The sequence below is a fragment of the Dipodomys merriami genome, unplaced genomic scaffold (assembly GCF_024711535.1).
Source record: "Dipodomys merriami isolate MVZ:Mamm:240054 unplaced genomic scaffold, mDipMer1.0.p SCAF_4, whole genome shotgun sequence".
In the NCBI taxonomy this organism is placed as follows: Eukaryota; Metazoa; Chordata; class Mammalia; order Rodentia; family Heteromyidae; genus Dipodomys; species Dipodomys merriami.
Window position 1 is genome coordinate 32088698 of NW_027205603.1, and position 22504 is coordinate 32111201.

Sequence of the window (22504 nt, forward strand, 5' to 3'; positions counted from 1 at the left end):
GTGTGTAGGTGCCCAGGCTCAGATAACATATACACTCCAGACACATTTAGTCAACCAGGTGCAAAGTTTTCAGCCAGCCACCCTTATTTGTTTCCTAGGAATTAGACTGTAGCTTATTTTGTAAGGTTTACAACTTTTAATATTAATCTTAATTAATTTGGATTATTAATATTAATAAAATTTTAATATCAAGGTTTAATATTAAGATTTACAACTTCTAACGTTAATTTTTCTCATTTTTATTTTCCTTTCCTTTTCAGTTTTTTTGTCCTTTCTTACATTGCTTTGAATCTAAATTCAGGATCCAAATTCTCTTTCTAAAACACTTTTTAAATGATTCTTCTTCTTTTTCTTCACACCTCTGTCTTCTTCCCAATCACCTTCTTTAAGCTCCTGAGAAAGCCCAGTAGGTCAGAAATGCTCCTGGAGCTCCCTGGTTCAAAGGCATCTCTGTCGGGCTCACTGCCAATTAACCCCAATTCCACCATATCTGTATTGGTATCCTAGAGAAGGTCACTACTTTCTTCATCAGATTCATCCTCCATGACATGGTGGCATTAGTGTCTGCCTTGTGGGATGATTCCAAGGGCTGAATGATTAGCACTCTTCCTATCATGGGCCAGACACAGGTAAAAAGTACGCCACAAAGGGCAGCTCTTCTGGGCCAGCACTGACTGGAGCTGGTGTTGCTTTTCTTTTTCTTTTTTTCAGGGCTTGTTTTGGCTTCATGGCCTCGTGGTAGTGGTACTGGGAATGGTGTGCCCCACAGGGAGAATATTTTGTTATGGACATGTTTTCATGTTTCTTGCATGTTTTTTGTATACAAGATGTACCTCCTGATGTAGGTTGATTCCTAAGCTCCTTCTCTTTTGAAGTTATAAAATAGCTATTGTGACCGTTTTTTTTTTTAAAGAAGAAAATGTGTCCTAGTGAAATTAATTTAATCTAAATTTATAGAGTACAACTAGCAAGAACAGAATAAACATTCAAATCCAATAGTTTTGACCTCAAGATGCTTAACTATGAGTTTGGGTAATAGTAGAAGAAAAAGGCATATATATGTTATATACATAGAGAGAGGCACATATATGTTTATATAGTGTGTATATATTATATAACTACATAAATATAACTATACATTGTATATATTATATGACCACAGATTGTGTATTACATGTTATACATAATATACATTTTATTGTATTTCATATACATATGTATTGTATAATGTTCCTATAAAATGTATATTAATTTCCTCTGAAAGCTACTTTATCCCAGCTACAAGACAAATGAAAGAAAAATTAGCCAAGTAAAACCTGAGCAGTTGAAGTATTAGTTGTAAACATAAAAATGTTTTAAATGGATGTTAATAGTGATAAACTTTAAAATAAGACCTTATACAAACAGGAAAATTTTCTTTGAGATTCCTATAATCTCATTATAAAGGCACAGATATTCTGATGCACAAATTATAACTCATAAATGTACAGGAGATTGAGTTATCCTGTGTTTTTATAAATACCTAAATCTAATGAAATATTAAAGAGTGATCATGGTAATACTATGTTGGCAACTTTTCATTTACTATATTTTTAATTTTAAGGTAAAATTCAACAATCATATGTGTGGTTTGATCATTTCTAACAAACACATAGACTCAGATAATCATGCAGAGAGCAATGTAATGACATCTGCATCCTCCCAGTAAATTCTCTCCCCGGTCCAATTAATTCTTCCTTTTTTTGTCTCTAGGAAAAAAAAATGATTCTGATTTCTATCATTGTAAATCAGTTGTGTGTGATTACATGTATGGACTCACACATCCTGGGCTCTTTTTGCTGGTTCTTCTATTCATTTTACATCTTCCCTGGCAATCATTCCCTTGGTTTAGTAGTAGTTTTCTGTGGTATGCATAGAATATGATTGATTATGTGTCTCTTGCCTTGTTGGTAAATATTTTAGTTGCTTCTAGTTGTATATTTTGAATAAAGTTGCCATATCTGTTGTTGAGTTAGTCTTTTTGTGGACATATGTTTTCATATATCTCAAGTAATAAACAGGAGTAGAATTGCTGCTTGGATGGATCTCAGGTGGCTACTTTTGGTGTGAGGAAAGGTTCCAAGTTTACTGTTTCTTACAAATGGATATCTAGTCTTTCTTCATCATTTGTTGAAAATGCTTTTTATTTCTATTGAATTGTCTTCATGTATTTCTCAAAATAATCATATAGATGTCTCTTGTCCCTTCTTGGTCTTTGTTCTCCCAACACTACAGTGGTGGATAGAAATATTGTTATAGAACAACTTGACTGTCATTCCAGGGAGAAAGGCACTTATGTATCAGTGTGAGCATCATTAAACACTCACCTTGGTTCCTCACAGTGGCCCACATTTCTACAAAATTCACATTACTAATAAATAATTTTGACACTGAATTTTGCAGGTGAAATGTGTTATATAGTTGGATGACTTCAGTTTGTTCAGATATGAAAAATTTGGTGCATTACATTCCATTTCATTAGGATCTGGGTCAGAGAATTATGCTGGAAAGAAATATGTATGAAAGCATGAGTGAGCACAGATTACAGAGTAGGCCCAAAGTAGTGAAGCAAAAGAGGAAGATAAATGAACTGAAATCCCAATTAATTTCACAGCACTGAGACCAAGCAATATTTTAGATAACAATCCTTTAGTATTCCTTTTCTTTGATTACCATTAAGAATCTGTTTTTTTTTAATTTCCTGTAATATGCACTCTCAAAAAATACACAGTATATAGGATATTTTGGGAGATCAGGAATTATTTTACAGGAACATATAAGAAATTGTGTATAAGCCTATTGCTGAAAATGAGACTATTTTAAGAAATGACAGTTACACATTAAAACAAAATCTTTCTCTGTCTCTCCATTTTGAGCCTGTGCCAAGTTGACTTATAAGGAGAGAAACCCCTGTCCATCATTGCAGGCTCTGTCACCTAGGGCATCTCAGAGACATAATTTAGAGCACTTACTTAACTCTTTATCAGCTACGATCACCATCACATGTTGAAAGGACTCTCACCCAGAGACTCTAGCATCTAATGTACTCTCTGAGAGAAAGTTGTATTCACTGTATATAAGGCAAAATATACTAATTCTGTACTTGGAACTCTGATATTCCCTAAAGTCTCATAGGTCAAATGCTTAGCGCTCCTCTTGATGCTAGTGGAAGGTAATAGAACCTTGAAGTGATGAAGTTCAGCCAGGCACTGGTGGCTCACACCTATAATCCTATCTACCTACTCACGAGGCTGATATCTGAGGATCAAAATTTGAAGCCAACCTAGGCAGACAAATCCAAGAGACTCTTATCTCTGAATAAGCAGCCCAAAGCCACAGGGGTAGTGTAGTTCAAGTATCAGCCTTGAGTGAGTCAAAGCCAGGAAGGAGTACAAGGCCCTGAGTTCATTACCCACCCACCCCCACATACACACATGAAATGGGGTCCAATAGGATGTGTTGTCCGTGGGTTGCACGCTCAAAGGAGACAATGGGACCCCAGCTCCTTCATCTTCCTCTGTGTAAGAAATTTCCCTACTGCCATGAGGAGGTCAGGTCTCTGTGTGCCCTTGTCATGATATACTGTCACCCAGGCCCAAAGCAATGAGGCTAATAGGGAATGGACTTAAACTTCCAAAATTATGAGCAAAAAAAATCCCTTTCATCTTGTTACATTAATTTGTCTCCAATATATATTTCAGTAACAACAGGCTAAGGACTCATTCCTCTTCAGTTTTTTACCTCAGTTTGAGTCTCTCAAGTACCAGCTTGAGTTTTTTACCTCAGTTTGAGTCTCTCAAGTACCAGCTCTGTGAAGCCTGCCATTAACTAACATCAGGCATTCAGATCATCTGTGTTCTTTAACAACAGTAGGAGTAAGCCTGAAGCTTGTGCTATGCCCCTCTGGGGGAAAAGGGTGCAGATTACAAAAGCATGTTTAGTTTCTAAAATGTGAAGAATACTATTAAGGGCTGCCCTCTGCCCTCTTGTAGTTTTTCCCCACTAATCCTTAGGTACCCTGGACCTGCCCTTTACTCCTATTGTAGAATCTATGTGTAGCATTCTTTTTGTTCAGCAATCACTCATATGTGCCTGATCTGAGCTTTGTGATGAAAAACATTTATTCTCTTCCATGATGGAGGAATTTAAGTTCTCCTATTCATGAGAAGACCTGTCTACAGCAGAATTAAAATAGCTTCTGTCTGAATTGGGATACTGACCTGGCTAAGCTCATGAGTAGTCATTCAAGAGGAAAATAATCACATATTTGAAGTTCAAATTAGCTTGCAATCTGACGTTGAAAATAAAGTGAAAGAAGCACAAAAAAGTTCCCTTAGAAAGGGCAAATAACGTCCTTGAAGCACTTCTAGTTCCAAAGCTACACATGATGAATGTAGTATAGCAATAAAACTTATCTTTTCCAGGTGTGGTTTTACCTGATACACTGATAACTTAGAAAAGGTGCCCTATATAGAGAGAACTCAAATCTACAAAACCGACTTTCAAGTATGTGAGAGACTTACATACTGTTCCAATAATGTTTGGAGGAATCACTTTTTTTTATTATGTTTAAAAAGCATATATTGTTAACTCAAGATTGATCCCTAAATAAGTGACACAGATTTTCTTCTTTATTTAGAGACTATTCTAAGGTTTATATTTTCAAAGGATTCTTTCTTTTCAAATAGCTTCTTTATTCTTGAAGGACCCAATATTTTTCTCGTTAAAAGTCAAGTGATAAAAGCTCCAAGATAATAGCATTGTGAAGTGAAAAATGTTCTATAATTATTGTCACTACCTTGAACAGGATTATGTAATAAATGTTGTTTCTTGAACAGTTTTTGAAAAATAAATTTGGAATAGTACTTCTTAACTATATTATTATAAGCAAATAGAAACAAGAAAAACCACAATATTGATAGAACAATAGTCACAATTTTTATTAAAACTTAACAATTTAGAATAAAACAAGGGGGATATGTTCTGTAGGAAGAAAATTCCTGGGTCTACATGTAATTACAAACTTAACAGTTCAGATGGAATGGAGCTCAATTTTCTTGAAGGCAAATTTTGTTAAATAAAACCCACTGCTCATTAATGGAACTTAAACAATTGGTCCCTAGATATAGCAAAATTCGCCATACAATATACATATATAAATGGAAATATCTTCTTGCTATTTGAAACCTATTGAGCCATTATCTGTTAATGATACTGAGTTATGATTCCCAAGATTCTCCAAACCATGGAAGTAAAAATATAGTCATAATAGGCTGACACACTGAAATATGATTGCTGTACTTTACTTGCTTTTAAACTCAATTCCCAATATAATATTAATCCATAAAGCTTAGAAATGTGCCAAGGTTAAAGTCTATCTAGAATCATGCTAATGCTTCAGCTTTTTATCCAAGAAACTTATTTCCCCCTTTCCCAATCATTTTCAGGCACTTAAATTTGGCCATATATTCCAAGTGTATAACAATGTCTTCAGGTAAAATGAAAGGAGTGTCCAGATAACTGAGGAATGAAATGTCTGAGACTTCTTCAGCAAAGAGAACTTGCATCAGTGCCAGCAGAAGCTGGTCTTGTGTCTAATAATAATGAGCAAATTGGCTGACAATTCTGAGCTGAGCTTTGGGTTCCCAAACTGGTGGTTTGATTGATGGCTGGGAATACCCATTGGCAGAGGCAGCCATTTATAGACTGTTTAAAAGTCTGAGCTGTACTGAGTAGATAGGTAGTGGACCACATCAGATGACTAGGGCATGAAGCAGCAGAAATCTCCAAGTCTGGGCCTTTAACACTATCTGCTTATTAAAAACTTGCCACCCAGTGGCTTAGGGTATACCTCAAATGTCAAGTCAGTGTCCAGCAGTCAAGAAACTCTCAATTCAGTCTCCAGCAAAACTTAAGTTGTCACCTATTTTTTTTTCTTTTTCTTGATTACAAGTAGGGGGAAATATAAAGTTTTATGAAGAATTTAAGTTCAATGTTAGTAATAAAGCAATTGGAAACTGAAACAATTCAGACAAATCAGTTTATCTCAACCAGCTTTTCCAGAGTTAAAAACTGTTCTTTGACATTATGTATTTGCCTTAGACTTTTACGGATACAGATGTATATATGCAGAATTTAACAAAAATTAGGCTGGGCATTGGTGGCTCACGCCTGTAATCCTAGCTATTTAGGAAGCTAAGATCTGAGGATTACAGTTCAAAGCCAGCTGGGACAGGAAAGTCTGTGAGACACATATCCAATTAACTACCTAAAAGTCAGAAATGGAGCTGTGGCTCAAAGTGGTAGAGTGCTAGTCTTGAGCACAAAAGCTCAGGAATAGCACATACCTGGGTCCTGAGTTCAAGCCCCAGGATAGCCAAAAAAAAAAAAAAGCAGTTTAACAAAAATAAGAGTCCTACAATGGGTGGTATGTAAGTGGTTATAAATGAATTAACTGAAGTATAATATATATGTATATATAATACATATATAATGGGTACATACAAGGGAGAAGGGGGAGGCCAAGGGGAAAGGAGTTGATGAATCAAGGGGAGCAGGGGGATAGAATACAGGCAAGAATTCATTTTATACACCACAAAATTAATAAAAGTAAGGGATGAAGTTTGTGGAAGGGGTGTGAGAATGCTGATACTGATCAGAATGAATTGTATTCAAAAAACCACTTTGTTAAGTGGAACCACCTTTGTACAACTACTTAAAGATGATCAAAAAATGTTAAATCCTCAATTGACCCATAATTTTCAGCATTTTCATTTAATAAATACATGACTATAATATCACAAGTACATAGCTATATAATACTCCTTTAACCTTAATCTTATTTATACAACATAACATATTAACCAGTTTGATATTGTTGAATGATTTTCCTTTATTTTTTGTATTACAAATGTTACCTTACTTAGAAATAAGATCTTCTTCCTTTTGCTGAGTGGAGGCAAGACACCTCCATATCCTCAATTATTTATTTAGGGTAAGTTCTCAAAACTGAAATAGCCAAGGGAAAAATACACACATTTGTTAAAATATTCAAAAACACTTCCCAATTGACCCAGGACAAAAAAAAGTTGCACTTATTTGAGTTCTTGGCAGCATAAGAAATTCTTCTGGGGTTTTAGTGAAGGCCTCATGGCTATATACCTATATTTTACACTTTTTTTCTGATGAGGGGGTTACTTTCTCTAACAATAACTTGCCCTGGGTGTTTCAATTTTGCCAGTGGCCACATGTGGAGAGCTGAGATAGTGTTTACCCCAAATTGGGTGCTCTTTAAATGCTTTATATATTTATTGACTCATTTAGTTCACACAAAATTATCAGTGTCATGCTACAAATGAGAAATCAGAGCATAAGAAGGATAAATGAAGGCAGTCATTATATTCAATGTATATATGTGAAAATGGACCCATGGAACTTGACAGTGTGGGGTAGGGTTGGGAAAGATGTGGGAAAATGATGTAAGAGATGACATCGATCTTGATGCATTGCACTTACAAACTGAGTTGTTGAATTGAAGCCCTTTTGTACAACTACTTAAGTAAAGATAAAAATAATTTTGAAAGGTAAGCAACTTATCCAAGGTGATCATGTAATGAAATAGAAGATAAATATATAGTAACTTTGTTCTGGCAATATAATTTCTCCCAGGGTATATCATTAGGCTTATAACCCACCCCCACCTCAAGTATTGATATGACTCCTTTCAAGATTGCCTGACTGGTAGTTTTCTTGTTACTCATATTTTATAGATGAGAAAATGGGCCTAGAGCAGTTCTACAGGCCTTGCTCAGGGACTCTAGAATCAAACTGTTCTTATTTCTCTCCTCCTCTCACTAACATGCTTGTTCCTAATAAAAGGAATTGTCCTGAAAATATAATAAATATTAATACTTACATGTAATTTTAAATTGAATTTAAGTTGATATTATAATTTAATTGATATTATAATTAGGTACAATGGTCTAGTAGTAATTAGGGATTGTAAGGAATAGACATTATTATCTAATAAAAGGTATAAAGAGTAGGTGGCTTGGGTCATTCTGAGCTTTCATCTGCTCTTTCATTCTCAGATGACACTGTTGAGGATATTAACCAGCATCTTCTAGAATATGAAAACACTAACCTCATGGATAATCTCTGTAAGTCCTTGAAAGATCTAGTGCTGGACTTCATACTGACCAAGAGAAAAACCTATAAAACTTTAAATACAACACATGGGCAAATGCCCTAAATTTTAGCCTTGTCTCCTAAAGTAGAATGCCTTGAAGTTTTCTCCGGTTTTAGACAGTGCTGGATGTACAGCACTGCTCCAGTTCTTGAATGCATCTATCTCACTTCTCCTCCACAATAAGGCATGATTAAATCCTGTACGCTGTCGCTATTCTAAGGAAAAGCTTCAGGTGAAACTTCAAGGATGCAAAGCATAAGTTTGTATACTTAATATTATAACAGTACTGAGTTTGAACCATCAGACTTTTATCAAAACAAATGTGCAATTGCGGGGCTTCACTTGTTATGAAACTCATTCTTTCTGAAAAATTTAAAGTTGGTAGAAGCCAAAGAAAGGAGGGATGTGCAGTTACATAGGTCTGAGCCCACAGCTTATCCCAGGAGCAGACCGTGATCAGGACTTCACTACCAGCATTTCCATCTAGGAAGATTACGCCACAGTGTGAAAAGGTGGCTTATGCAGAATGGCCAACATTGGCTTCATGTTGCCCATACAACCACACCATAGCAAAGAAAAGATATGGAGACAGGGAATGGATCTAGGCTACCAACAATAGGAGAAGCCGTGGGCAAACATCCAGCCAGCTGGTGCCCTTTCCTTCTTTGGACTTTTCATCGGGTGGCTTTTCTTCATTTTGAAGAGTCCAGCATGTAGTACTCCATTCCTTTGAAACATGATTGGGAGACTGAACATGCTTGGGTCTAGATAGATTCCCCTCTCTTTACCATTCATCCATCAGCACCACACAATGCTCAACGTGGAATGGTCCACCACCTCCAGCTTAAGGAGGTCTCTATATATGAACACAGGATACTGTGCTTAGCATGGGCTTTGGAAATCCAAAGCTGGCAGACCTGTCAGAAACACTGTCAGTCCTCTCTGTCTTTCTCTCTTTCTTTCTTTTTTTTTTTTTTTTGTGGTAGTGAAGTCTGAACTCAGAACCTAATTCAATTAGCTTTCTCAGGGAGTGCTCTTATTACTAGAAGTATAGTGTACCACACCTCCAGAACAGCTTCTTGCCAGCTGTTGTTAGAGAGGAAGTCTCAGATATTTTCTGCCTGGGTGGCGTTGGACTGCAACCTCAGACTTAGCTTCTTGAGTAGTTAGGAATACAGGCATGAGCTACCAGACCTATGTAACTGCAGATCCCTCCTTTCTTCTCCATCAGAGCCTCAAAGTGGAGGGGGAGTTTGGGGTTCAAGAACCTGGAGAAGAAGCACCAGGCACTTGTCCAGCTTGTGATCCAGCCTTTTACTCAGAAAGGTGCTCATCCTTAGGGCAGAATTTGTTCTCCTACATGCTTTTCTGGGTACCTTTTAGGCAAGATGGGTTTTGACAAATGGCAGACACCAACTTTGGATCAGAATATTGTGACCCTTCTAAGATTAACTTAGAGGCCTGACTTTCAACCATACCTTATTAAGTATGCAAGCCCTAATTTTTTCCTACAACAGAAGCTACAACAGAATTCTATATGGGAATTCTTGAAATGCAGGCTGCTCCCTTTCTGGTCCTCATTCTGCAGGATTATAGAATCAACAGGGTGTGAGTGAATCCATGTGGTGAGGTGGTGGTGTCTGTATTAGTTGCTCCTTCTCTGTATAGCAAGGGTGAAGTGTGTGCTTTCATTCTCTGCCAGGTGGGGCTCTTACTCTCTACTTGGAATGTCTTAGGAAACAGTAAGAAGAAGGGACAAATCTAATCAGGGCCCAAATTCTCAAAGGGCTTGTGCCACATTTTTTTTTTGTGCTGGTGGATCTGCATCCTCACCCCTGAAACCTCTCCAAGACCTTCATAGTTGTTGAAGGTCACCACTCAGAGACCAACCAAGAAAATAGGATAGCCTACCTTTTAGCTCATCCAAACTCTACTCTCCTTGTATGTTTTCACAGCTCCTTGCACTATGCAGCAGTTTAGCCTGTCATTACTGTTCATTTGTTAATCACTTAATGATTGTCTCCCTCATTACAATGGAAAATCCCATTAGGAGTAGGAGTCAGAACACTTCTTTCTTCAGCCCTACAGCATTCCCTAGATGCAGCACAAATCCTTGCATCTGCTAGGTATCCTAAACTATTCACTGAATGAAGATACGTTGCTTCAAAAACAAAGGTGAAAGCTGGGCCCTGGTGGGTCACGCCTGTAATCCTAGCTACTCAGGATCCTGAGATCTGAAGATCATGGTTCAAAGGCAGCAGGCAAATCTGTGAGACAGTTATGTCCAATTAAACAGCAGAAAACCAGAAGTGGAGCTGTGACTTCAAATAATAAAGTGCTAAGCCTTGAGCAAAACAGCTCAGGACTAGTTTTCAGGTCCTGAGTTCAAGCCCTACAATAAACAACAACAAAAAACTTCAAGAATTAATTTGCCATAGTTTATTCCCAAAGTCTTAATATAATATATATATACATACATACATACATATATATATATACATATATATATATATATATATATATATATATATACACACACACATATGTATCTATAGGCTCCCTTGACAGACTAGGCATGAAAATGATTATCAACCTTTGCTCCGTTTCAGAACAAATAAAAGTCTGAACATGTTGGGGGATAACATCTAAGAAAGGACAGTTGCTTCCTTTAGAAAGTGTCTGTTTAGTGTCTTACACAAAATAAGCACCAAGCACAAAACAAATTAATCAAGCAGCTTTTTAGTGCCTATTTTGAGCTAGCAGTCTGTTAAATGAAGAGGAAGGCAGAAGCTGTTAGATGTTTCCTAGATAAATGCCTCGAAGTGTTACTAGTCTGTATCCTGGCAGCCTCCAGGGAGCTGAGCCTTAGGCCAAATTGCAGAACCTAAATTGTTCGAGGAGTTTTACTGCTGCTACTGAAACTTGGGCTCTGAGACTCCATGTATGCGTCATCATGGTACACAAAATAATCACTTTTTTTTGACAGACTTACCTCCCTTTGTTTTCCCAGAATTGGATATAATTGGCATTTTCTATACAATTCCCTATTCTAATGTATAGATCATGACTTAGCTATGCTTTTCTTTGAAGCTCATGGGCTATTCCTGACCCAAAATGTGGGAGGATGTGGAACCCAAAATGGAAGGATAAAATATCCATAGTATTGCTTTCCCCAGCTCCTGGCTGGTGACTAGAAATACTGTGGAACATGTGAGCTCTTTGTACAGGTTTTTTTGTTTATTTGTTTGTTTTTTGGTCAGTCGTAGGGCTTGAACTCTGGGCTTGGGTGCTGTTCCTGCACTCTTCAGCTCAAGGCGAGCACTTTACCGCTTGAGCCATAGCATCACTTCCGGTTTTCTGGTGGTTAATTGGAGATAAGTGTCTCCTCAACTTTCCTGTCCTGGGTGGCTTTGAACTTTAATCCTCAGATCTCAGCCTCCTGAGTACTAGGATTACAGGCATGAGCCACCTGGGCACCTGGCTCAGGTTTTTAAAAAAAAATTAAAAAAAAAAACCTAAGGATACAAGAGTTTTTTATTTCACTATAGGATTAGAATGTAATTTGTAGAACATACTGATACCTAGAATTATGAAAACTAAATTAACAAATTTGCTTAGAACTGTTAATTCTGCATACTATATTGAGCAGCGGCCTTAGAGGAAAATACAACTGCAGGATCGGAAGTTGTGTTTGATTAACTCCCATGCTCCCCTTTCCTTTCTCACATAAAGTTGTCATTTTTGGGGGGAGGGGTCCAGTCGTGGGGCCTGAACTCTGGGCCTGGGCGCTGTCCCTCAGCTCTTCAGCTCAAGGCTAGCACTCTACCACTTGAGCCACAGCGCCACTTCCGGCTTTTTTCTTTTTGCTTATGTGGTGCTGAGGAATGGAACCCAGGGCCTCAGGCATGCAAGGCAAGCGCTCTACCACTGAGCCACCTTCCCAGCCCCAAAGTTGTCATTTTTAATTTAGTCTAGCTTCTCATTATAAACTTTCCCCATTTTAAGTCCATGGAAAACATTTTTGAAATGTTTATCCCTTAATTTATACTTTATAAATCATTAATGAAATACAATTATATTTCTATAATTTTCTGAGAATGCCTTTTAAAATCCATTTTATAGAATATGTGAACTGTTATTATTCCAAACAGGAATATTAGTGAATATTAGTGAAGGTTTTGTGTGGTAAGTCCAGTCTGCCTTTGGTTTATCTCCATTCTTGCTTATAAATGGTGATGCTGACAGAACTAGTCAATACAGAAGGGTTTGGATGTTTTTTGGAAGAATTGTAAAACTGGAGATGAAGGAAGATAATATAGAGTCACAGATTATATTGTTGTTATTAGTAACTGTAAATTTAGAACTCATTAGAAACTACCTGTTCCCACTGCCAAGGACTCTTCAGATTGGCTTCTTTTACTGTGTGTTAAGCACAGATAGGCATGAGCTACTTTTGAAGGTCCCATAGGTAGGTTGTTATCTAGTTGGTCTATTAGGAGGCACCATTTCTTTAGTTGGGGTGGAGGATCTTGAATTCAGGGGTTTGTGCTCTTCAGTACCTTATATGATCAAGTATAGCAGTCTATTATACTCTCGCAATCAGAGTTTTACATGTTAATTGGAGATAAGAGTCTCAGATTGTCTGCCTAGGCTAACTTTGGGCCAGGATCCTCAGATTTTAGCCTTTTGAGTAGCTAGGATTATAGATGTCAGCCACTAGTTCCTGGCTAGTATGCCCATTTCTCTCATACACATCAAATTGCCCTGTCAAGACTTGGCTTCTAAAACTAGTTCTGCTATTAAGTTTTGCAGTGGGCAAATTCCTTCCTTTATTTTTTTCTTTTACAATGACTTCTAGCATCGCTTTCTAAGTCATTAATCACTGGAATCAGGACTATGAATTTTGATACCTTGATTAGCACTTTGCCACTGTGGGTGGAAATTTGCATGGTATTTTAAAACTGAATTGAAGAGAGATTAATTAACACTTTCTGACAAACAGGTGGCAAATTGTTAATTGGGTTAAAGTGAGATTTGGATTTTATAGCACTCGCTTATATTTTTGTGGTACTGACGTGATTATTCCTCAGTGCTGGCATCTCTTAAGTATAAGTAAGCTGGTAGCACTATACATTGATTTAACTACTCTTTGTTTCTCTCGATTAAGGGCAAAATAAGAGAGCACTTTAAAAAAATCACACTTTAGAAGATAACACATTAATCCTTCAAATGTCATGAAATCAAGATGATTTCATCTGTGGGTTTAATTTATTAACATTTAATTTGCTCCTGTGTCATGCCCCAATAGCTCTGTGCTAGCAAACTCGCTATAATTAGATTAGCAGCCTGCTAAGCGCTGGTGACAGCCTGCGCCTTAGAGAGCATGTGCTGGATCCTGCATGTGCCTTATCCTCATTGGTGGCTGGCTTTGCTGCTCGCCCGTTTGATAGGTTTCCACAGTAATCTTTATGCTGCATTAGAGACATAGATACAGAGGTTCTGTACCGTGCTCTTGCCACGGTGAGGTGTGTGGCTGCTAACATTAAAGAAGGCACTGAAGAGCAAGTGATCGTCTTTGTTGTAAAGCCTCCGTGGTTAAGGACCGCCAGCTGCTGGAGCAGGTCAGTGAAGCAGTTTGGGTTCATGGTAATTACTTAAGTCTTTATCTCCTACTAGAAACACGGCTGTGCATGCAGTGAAGCGTGTTCATACTGTCATTGGTTTAATTTGATCTTGCTTTGTTGATGCTGTGTGTACTCCAGCATTCCATGCTAAAATCCATCCACCCTGTAAACAGCTTTCTTTTGCGAGAAGGAATATTGCTTTTACCTAGATTCAAGGGTGCATGTGCTTGGGAGTGATTCTTATTGGCTCCCTTCTGTTTTGGAATCCCTGATGTTGCATCCATTTAGGTGTCTTTGTAGGTGTGATTCAGAACCCAGTTGACTTTGTTTGCACTGAGTCCAGGCTATCTTGAATAATGAGTGATCCGGGAGAATTGAGCAAAATACACTCTTAATTACGACGAGGCAGCCATGCTCCTGATTTGGTGCTGAGTCTTAGCAGAAGTAATATTCTATTGTTTCTTCAAAGATGCATGTAGCCTTCATGTTGGATGGTTTTCTTTGTCTCACATTTTTGCATTTCCATGAAGGCTGTTTAAACTAGAGAATGCTAACATACCCTATTCAACCCCAAACACGTGTAGGTATGTATTCATCTGTGTCCCACACATTTCTGACTCCCAGCTTTGTTTAACAGGGTTGCTGCTTTTGGAGTTAAAATGTCAAGGAAGGAAGGCGGGGTTTCTGCTACCTAGTTTGACCAGTGTCTGACCACCTTTCTTATTTCTATTCATCATTACCTGATTTATTTTCTTAGTCCAAAAATAAAGAATCCTAAATTGCATAATAAAGGTGGTACAATCTGAAAGGAAAATAGTTCAATGGAGCAAGGCAGAGGCTCAAAATATCCACACCAATGTACAGCGGATTTCTGCTTTTCAGTGTAGCCCCTCTGTAAAGTCCTGTTCTGCCCATAAAGCTCCTGTTTCCATTTAGTCCTCAAACTTAAAAACTGATGTCCTCCCCTTGTCAGACTGGAGTAGTTCACAGAAACTTGTGTACTGAGTCACCAGTCACACGGCTGGCTGCCTGCCACCATGCGTCTGCTGTCAGCCAGAGTCTTACTGCTATCTGAAAGGAATGATTGCCCTGATCCTAAAAAGACAAATGCAACAATTTATGTATTTTGCAACAACAAAACAAAAAAAAATCAGCTCTGATCTGATCTAGAACCATTCTGGTTGAAAGGGTTCAGTTTGTTCTTTGGCAAAAGAAAACTTCATTATTAACTGTGCCTCTCCCTCCTACCCAACCCTACCCTCCCACCCCCAACCCTTATCCAAACTAAGAGGTAATAAATCATCCAATGTCAGAGTTTGCATAAGTTAAATAGCAGTTTTAAGGAGAAGAAAGCACGAGGGATATCATGAAAGCTTGCCATGTATTGTAATCCAGCCTGGTGTAAGATAAGAAAGTTTGATAGCTCTTAGTAACATTACAGTGTGTCTTGGTCACTTGAGGCAGTGGCCCATGTTTTCTACTCTTAGAGCCCCTGGATGGTGAAGTGAACACGGGAATTATGCTGCTTTATGTTCCACCGGATACAATCCTTGCCTCTCTCATGGCAGGCGGTACACACCCTGGTGCATGGCCGAGCCAAGTGCACAATTGCAGCTGGAATGGTTTTGCTTTTCTTCAGAAGTCCAGACATTTCTGTTTCACTCCCTCTTCCTGACATTCTCACTAAGGATAGAGCTTCCTGCCTCTTAAAACTTAGGTGTTGTCAGTCATTTGGGGAAGAATAAATGGATACCATTCCATAATATCATCTTTGTCCATTAATCTTCTAAAACACTTCCTGATGTCTAAGAAACAGGCTGCTTAAGATTATTTTTGTCTTTTCCTTTTATTCACTGCCAAAGTACTGGATACACCTAAATATTGCATAGCCTTGATGTGTGTGAGCAGAGCCCTCATAAGAAGAGGTGCAAAACTGTTCTAAGTCAATTTTCCAGGGTTGGATCTGAAAGAATTTCTGTGCCCAAAGGAACTTCTTCAAAATGCAAATATAAATAGCCAGGCTCCTGATGGCTCAGACCTGTATTTCTAGCTACTCAGGAGGCTGAGATCTGAGGATCACAGTTTAGCTTTGAAGCCAGACAGGGCAGAAAAATCCATGAGATTCATGTCTACTTAACTACCAAAGTACCAAAGTGGAGCTATGGCCCAATGAGTGGAATATCAACCTTAAGTGCACAAGTTAGGGGACAGTACCAAGGCCCTGAGTTCAAGCCCAAGTATTGACAAACACACACAAAAATGAAAATAGAGGTGTATATTGATATGACACTGGACATTCCAAGCAGCTTTTTCACATATACAGAAGGGGTGTTTTTGTAACAAGAGTCTTACTGATGTTTCTACAAAGTGACCAATACATGCACTTTTATCTCCAGATACATCAAATCAGAACATATAGGAGAACCTATATGTTCCTGAAGAAGACAAAAATAGATTTATTGGACACTTTTAAATTTTCTTTCTCCTTCCTCTGAATCCATAGCTTATCATTGATAAAGGAAATAATATTTCTGGTCAACCAAAACTTGGCATCAACCAGCATGAAAATAAGTATAGGCTGTGTTAAGAATGAAGACACTTCTGTATAATATTCTGCGTTTTAGTTCTGTGAGCTTCATCATCACACTTTGTAGGAGAAGTAATAACCAGTTTAAAAACTGAAGTAACTTAATGTAAAGCACGGTGTGCTGTTAAGCATCAGGACCAAGCCAGGTCTGGAAAGCAATTACAAAAAGAAGAGCAACAGCCAGTATTCCTGGTAGTATTTGTTGCTGGCTTTGTGGGTGGGTACTGGCACACCTGTGATCTTGAGACATCTGTTACTGATTTTGAAATTGGTAATTCAGAGCTGACCTTCTTATAGTTGCCAAAATTGGAAAAAATTGTGTGTGTGTGTGTGTGTGTGTGTGTGTGTGTGTGTGTGTGTGTGTGTGTTTACTGGCACTTGATCTCAGAGCTTCACATGCTTTCATGGCCTTCTGGCTCACACCTGGCACTATTACTTGATCCACACTTTCCGTTTTGTGTTTGGATTGTTATTTTAAAGATGGGAATCTCACAGATTTTTCAGTCCAGGCTGGCTTCAAATGGAGATTCTTCAGATCCCAGCCTCCTGAGTGTCTAGAATTCTAAGCATGAGCCACCAGCAAGATTAGAAACATATTTAAATTTTAAATGTTTACATAAAATAAAAGACATTACACTTATCTCAGTGTAGGTGTTTATTTGTTCTTTACTGTCATTGTTTTATTTTGCAATTTGGGGCACCTGCCATGAGTTAGGTACTATACTTTCTTGAGAGAAGGATGGAGGAACAGTCGCTTCCTGCTGGAATTGCCCACTATAGACAGACAAATAAATAAGATTAGAGATGCAAGGAACCTACAGGAACTTGGATTGGTGACATGGAGGTGAGACAACCAGTTTGTTAGAAAGACCAAGTGTGAGGGTGCCAAGGAAGACTTCAGGAGGAGATGGAACTGGTCCAGAACTTATCACACCCACCATCTGGTGGGCACATCCACTGCTGGTAAGGCCAGCTATAAGTTTGTGCCTGCACAGATATGCTACATATTATTAAGTGTGCCCAGGTTATCATACTTCAAGTATGCAATAAATGTTAAGTATCATTCATTTTCTTTCCCCACTAACTCTTCTTAGCATTCAGACTCAACTGTTGCCCGGAAATATTTTTAGTTTTTAATAGATTTAGGTTACTCTTCTTAACAATGTGTCTAATAATTTTGAAATGCATCCTGCAAGAAGCAAAAAACACTGATTACTGCTGTGCCCTGAGCAATTTAGTGATTACTTTTGGACCTTTGCATTGCTGGGAATTCTCCTTTCTCTCAGCAATGCTTATGGAGTCTTAAATGTCATTATTTTCTGTGTGTTCATTTATGACCAGCTTGTAAAATCTGGGCTTGGATTACAGCCCTTGCATTTCACCTTGCCATGATTGAGCACCTGCTTCTCTTACATACTTAGACAGTCATTCTAAAAATGTAGGCCATTTCTTACACTTTGGATTTAGTTGGCTTTTAAATTTTGCCAAGTTTAATCACATATTTTTCATTAGCTCTTACCCCCCCCCCGTAAAATATCTACATAAAAACAGGATTTGTAAGGTGCCAGTGGCTCATGCCTGTAAAGCTAGGTACCACAGGAGGTTGAGATCTAAGGACCGCAATATGCAATGCAAAACCAATCCTGATAGAAAGTCAGGTTGTGCCTGAGGTTGTGCCTCGAGAAGTAGATTGCTAGCTTTGAGCAAATAAAGCTTAGGGACAGCACCTAGCCCTTGAGTTTAATCTCACAACTGACAAAACAGCAACACACACACACACACACACACACACACACACACACACACACACAAAGTTAATTAATTAATTAATTAGTTAATTTAAAAAGCAGGCGTTGCAGTTGTTCATAGCAGGGCCTACAATCATGGAGTCAGCCTGAGTCCTAATCCATTGCCCAATTCAGTATTCATGTGTACATTTTCAAAATCTGTGTGGTTGAAGACCTGGCCTCCCCCGTAGGCATCCTCACCCACACTACTTGCCACCCCAGGTGGCAGTTTCCCTCAGAGCTCTGAACCCTTACCCCTGGCCTCAGGGAGCTAATTCCTTCTGTGATTTTCTGTGGTCCTTTGTAGTCCTCCTGTCTCTAGTGCTCCTCTTTGTCCTCTTTCCTTGCTCCCTGACTTCTAGGTAGTTATTCTTCAAGGTTCTGGCCTTCATCAGCTTCCTGTGGGCAGCTATCTGCTTCTATTGCTTGCTCAGCAGGGCCACACTTCACCCACCATCAAACCTGCCCCAGACTCCCTATGCTCTCCAGATCTGGATATGCTGTCTCAGGGCTCTGGCTCGAGCATCTGCCTAAAACATACCTCCCACTTGGCCTTCAGCATTTTACTGAAATGGTACCACCTCAGTGAGACATTCTGAGCTAGTGTCTTTTTTCAGTCTTTCCTCTTTGGAATTCCACCAGGCCAGAGACTTTGTGACTTAAATCCCAGAGCCTTGAACAGTACTTTTGTCTGCAAAAAATGCTCATCAGTATCTGTGGAATGAACCAATGAGTGAATTATGGCTTAGGAGGATGGTAGTGTTTCTGTAGCAATGGAGATCTTTGCCCCTTGCTCCTGGTGCTCACCCAGCTCCTCCCTTTGAGCGGGCCTGAATTTCCTATTCTGTAGGTGGTCAGAGAGTACTAGACCAGTGTTCTCTGACACATCTACTAATGATCAGAACCCCTGAAATGAGGCTCTATTGTATGAAATACTGTTTATATGACTTCTTGAAACTGCTGTCTATGCTTAAATCAGAGCAGCAGCTCAAATGAGCATAGTGATTACCTGAAACACAAAATATATAAAAGTGAATGCATTGGAGTTTGTTGGTATGCCTATTTTAAAAAATAAAAATATTGGCCACTATTTAAAGAATCACCATTTTCTGTCACTAGGTGCATTCAATACTCCACCTATTTTTGTCAAATAAAAAATAATTGCAATCTTCTTTTCCTGTTTTTTTTTTTTTTAGCTATTCCTTGCTGCTCGGAGCACTTTAAGAAAATAAGGCCTCTCATGACATCTGCCTGCTGTCCATAAAGTACTCATTCCCCTCTTAAGTAAGTATATTGCTCTGCTTTTATCTGGTTTTGCAGAAGGTATTGATTCATTCTGAAAGCCTTTGTCATTATCAGATTAAAACAAGCAGCCTGAAGATTCAGATATTCTGCTGTCTAGCAAAAACCAACCAAAAGTCTACAAGTTTTAGATACCTACCAGGACCAAAATAACACAATAGACATACTTTTCCAGGGATTTAATGATAACCTTCTGCATAGATGTTAGTAGTTGTAGTTGATTAAATGCTGTATGGTGTTGATTATTGATCTCCAAGGTATTTGGAAGATTTTTTTTGGTGTGCATTTAAGGAGAACATAAAAAGCAGGGAAGGAGGAGGAAGGGAAGGAAAGAGGGAAGGAGGGAAGGAAGGAAGGAAGGAAGGAAGGAAGGAAGGAAGGAAGGAAGGAAGGAAGGAAGGAAGGAAGGAAGGAAGGAAGGAAGGAAAGAAGGAATTTATACCAGAATGAAAAATACCGTGTCTGTGGTTGGGGATGAGGTGGTAGGATGGTCAATGGCACGAGCTGGTTTGGGGAGAACTCTTTGCTGATGGGATACAAAGAGAGGTAAGTAGAGAGGGCAGGACCTGAATACCAGTCGAGGTCTAGGAAAGGTAGTGTGGGTAGATGTTGTAGGCCTGCCAGTTCTACAGACTTGTCTGTAGGATGCTTTTCCACATGGTCAATGCCTCTAGACACTTGTTTCTTTTTTTTTTTTTTAATATTATTTTATTTTATTTGAGAACATACTGTACAGAGGGGCTACAATTACATGGGCAGGATAATGCATACATTTCTTACCAAGCATTGCAGCCTCCTCCTTTGTTTACCCTTCACCTCCCTTCCCAGCCTCCCCCCTCCCCCCACCCAATTATACCCCCCTCCCCCCCCCCCACCGACATTGTAAAGCTGGTTTTGACATGACATTTTGTACTTCTCATTGTTGCAACAGGTCCACCTGAATCCTTAAACGACTTGTTTGCCCCCATCTACTCCACATGTCATACTGACATCAAATATAGTGAAAGCGGGGGTTACACTGTGGGGGAGGGACATACAAAGCAACAAAGAAATAATCTTATAAATGCGTTAGAAACATATGCATGAAAGAAACGAAAACATTAAAATACATATTTAAGGGCTCATTTTCCTAACATCACATTATCTGACCTTTTCTGCTTGACTCATACCTATACTAGACATTGCAAATAAGGGAAACCATGGGACCTATGCTTCTTTGGGCCTGGCTTACTTCACTTAATATAATTTTTTCCAAGCCTTTCCATTTCCTAACAAATGGGGAAATGTCATTCTTTCTGATGGAGGCATAGAATTCCATTGTGTATATATACCACATTTTCTTGATCCATTCATCTACTGAGGGGCATCTGGGTTGGTTCCATATCTTAGCTATGGTAAATAATGCTGCAATAAACATAGTTGTGCTGGTAGCTTTAGTGTGGTCTTGTTTATAAACATTTGGGTAAATGCCCAAAAGTGGGATTGCTGGATCATAGGGGAGATCTATGTGAAGTCTTTTGAGGAACCTCCATACTGCTTTCCAAAGTGGTTGAACAAGTTTACATTCCCACCAACAATGAAGTAAGGTTCCTTTCTGTCCACATCCCCTCCAGCATCTGTTGTTGTTAGAGTTCTTGATTTTTGCTGTTCTAACTGGAGTGAGGTGATATCTCAATGTTGTTTTGATTTGCATTTCTTTTATGGCTAGGGATGTTGAACATTTCTTCATGTGTCTATTGGCCATCCTTCTTTCTTCTTCAGAGAAGCTTCTCTTTAAGTCTTTCGCCCACTTATTTATTGGGCAGTTGTTTCTTTGAGGATTTGTTGTTGGGTGGTTTAATTTTTTGAGTTCCAAGTATATTTTAGATATGAGACCCTTGTCCGTTGTATGGCTAGTAAAGATCTTCTCCCAATCGGTAGGCTTTCTATTGATCTTGCTAGCTATGTCATTTGCCCTGCAGAAGCTCTGCAACCGTATGCAATCCCATTTGTCCAACCTTTCTTTGATTTGTTGTGCTTCCGGGTCTCTATTCAGAAAATTTTGGCCTGAGCCAAGGAGACCTAGGGTTTCTCCTATTCCATCCTGTAATGTTTTCAGAGTGTCTGCTTTGAGTTCAAGGTCTTTGATCCATTTGGAGTTGATTCTGGTGCAGGGTGATATATAAGGATCTAGCTTTAGTTTTCTACATGTAGTTAACCAATTTTGCCAGCAGCATTTACTGAAGAGGCTGTCTTTCTTCCATTCTATTGTTTTAGCTTTCTTATCGAAGATTAGATGGCTATAGGTCTGTAGGTTCATTTCTGGGTTTTCAATTCGATTCCATTGGTCCTGAGGTCTGTTCTTATGCCAATACCAAGCTGTTTTGATTACTATGGCTTTATAGTAGAGTTTGAAATTTGGTATTGATATTCCTCCAGCAGTGTTCTTTCCGTTGAGGCGCGTTTTTGCTATTCGGGGTCTTTTATTGTTCCATATGAATTTTTGGATTGCCTCCTCTATTTCCTTGAAGAATGAGGGTGGAATTTTGATAGGTATCGCGTTGAATTTGTAGATAGCCTTGGGAAGTATTGCCATTTTCACGATGTTAATCTTGCCAATCCAGGAGCATGGGAGGTTTTGCCATTTTTTAAGTTCTGTGTTGATTTCCTTTTTCAAGATTTTAAAGTTTTCATCATAGAGGTCCTTCACTTCTTTGGTTAAGTTAATTCCTAGGTATTTTATTTTTTGTGGGGCTATTACAAATGGAGTTGCTTTCCTAATTTCAGCCACACTTTTCTCATTGTTGGCATATAGAAAAACCATTGATTTTTGGGGGTTAATTTTATAACCTGCTACTTTGCCAAAGTTTTGAATCAGCTTGAGTAATTTGGGAGTGGAGTCCATGGGATTCTTTAAATACAAGATCATGTCATCTGCAAAGAGGGAGAGTTTTATTTCTTCTTTCCCTATTTGGATCCCCTTTATGTCTGCATCTTG

At 38.6% G+C, this 22504-nt stretch overlaps 1 protein-coding gene across 4 annotated transcripts in view; it reads left to right on the top strand.

The window, feature by feature from the left end:
• The window catches only part of Fam110b (family with sequence similarity 110 member B), a 150893-nt gene that overhangs the window by 66116 nt on the left and 62273 nt on the right, over positions 1-22504 (top strand). For 2 of the 4 annotated variants that reach the window (XM_069990764.1, XM_069990763.1), the window contains one exon: positions 19422-19509. The gene's annotated coding sequence lies outside the window, so the exon portion shown is untranslated. Of the gene's footprint in view, positions 1-13651; positions 13849-19421; positions 19510-22504 lie in introns of those variants that run through there. The other 2 variants (XR_011365631.1, XM_069990762.1) reach the window with 2 other exon arrangements.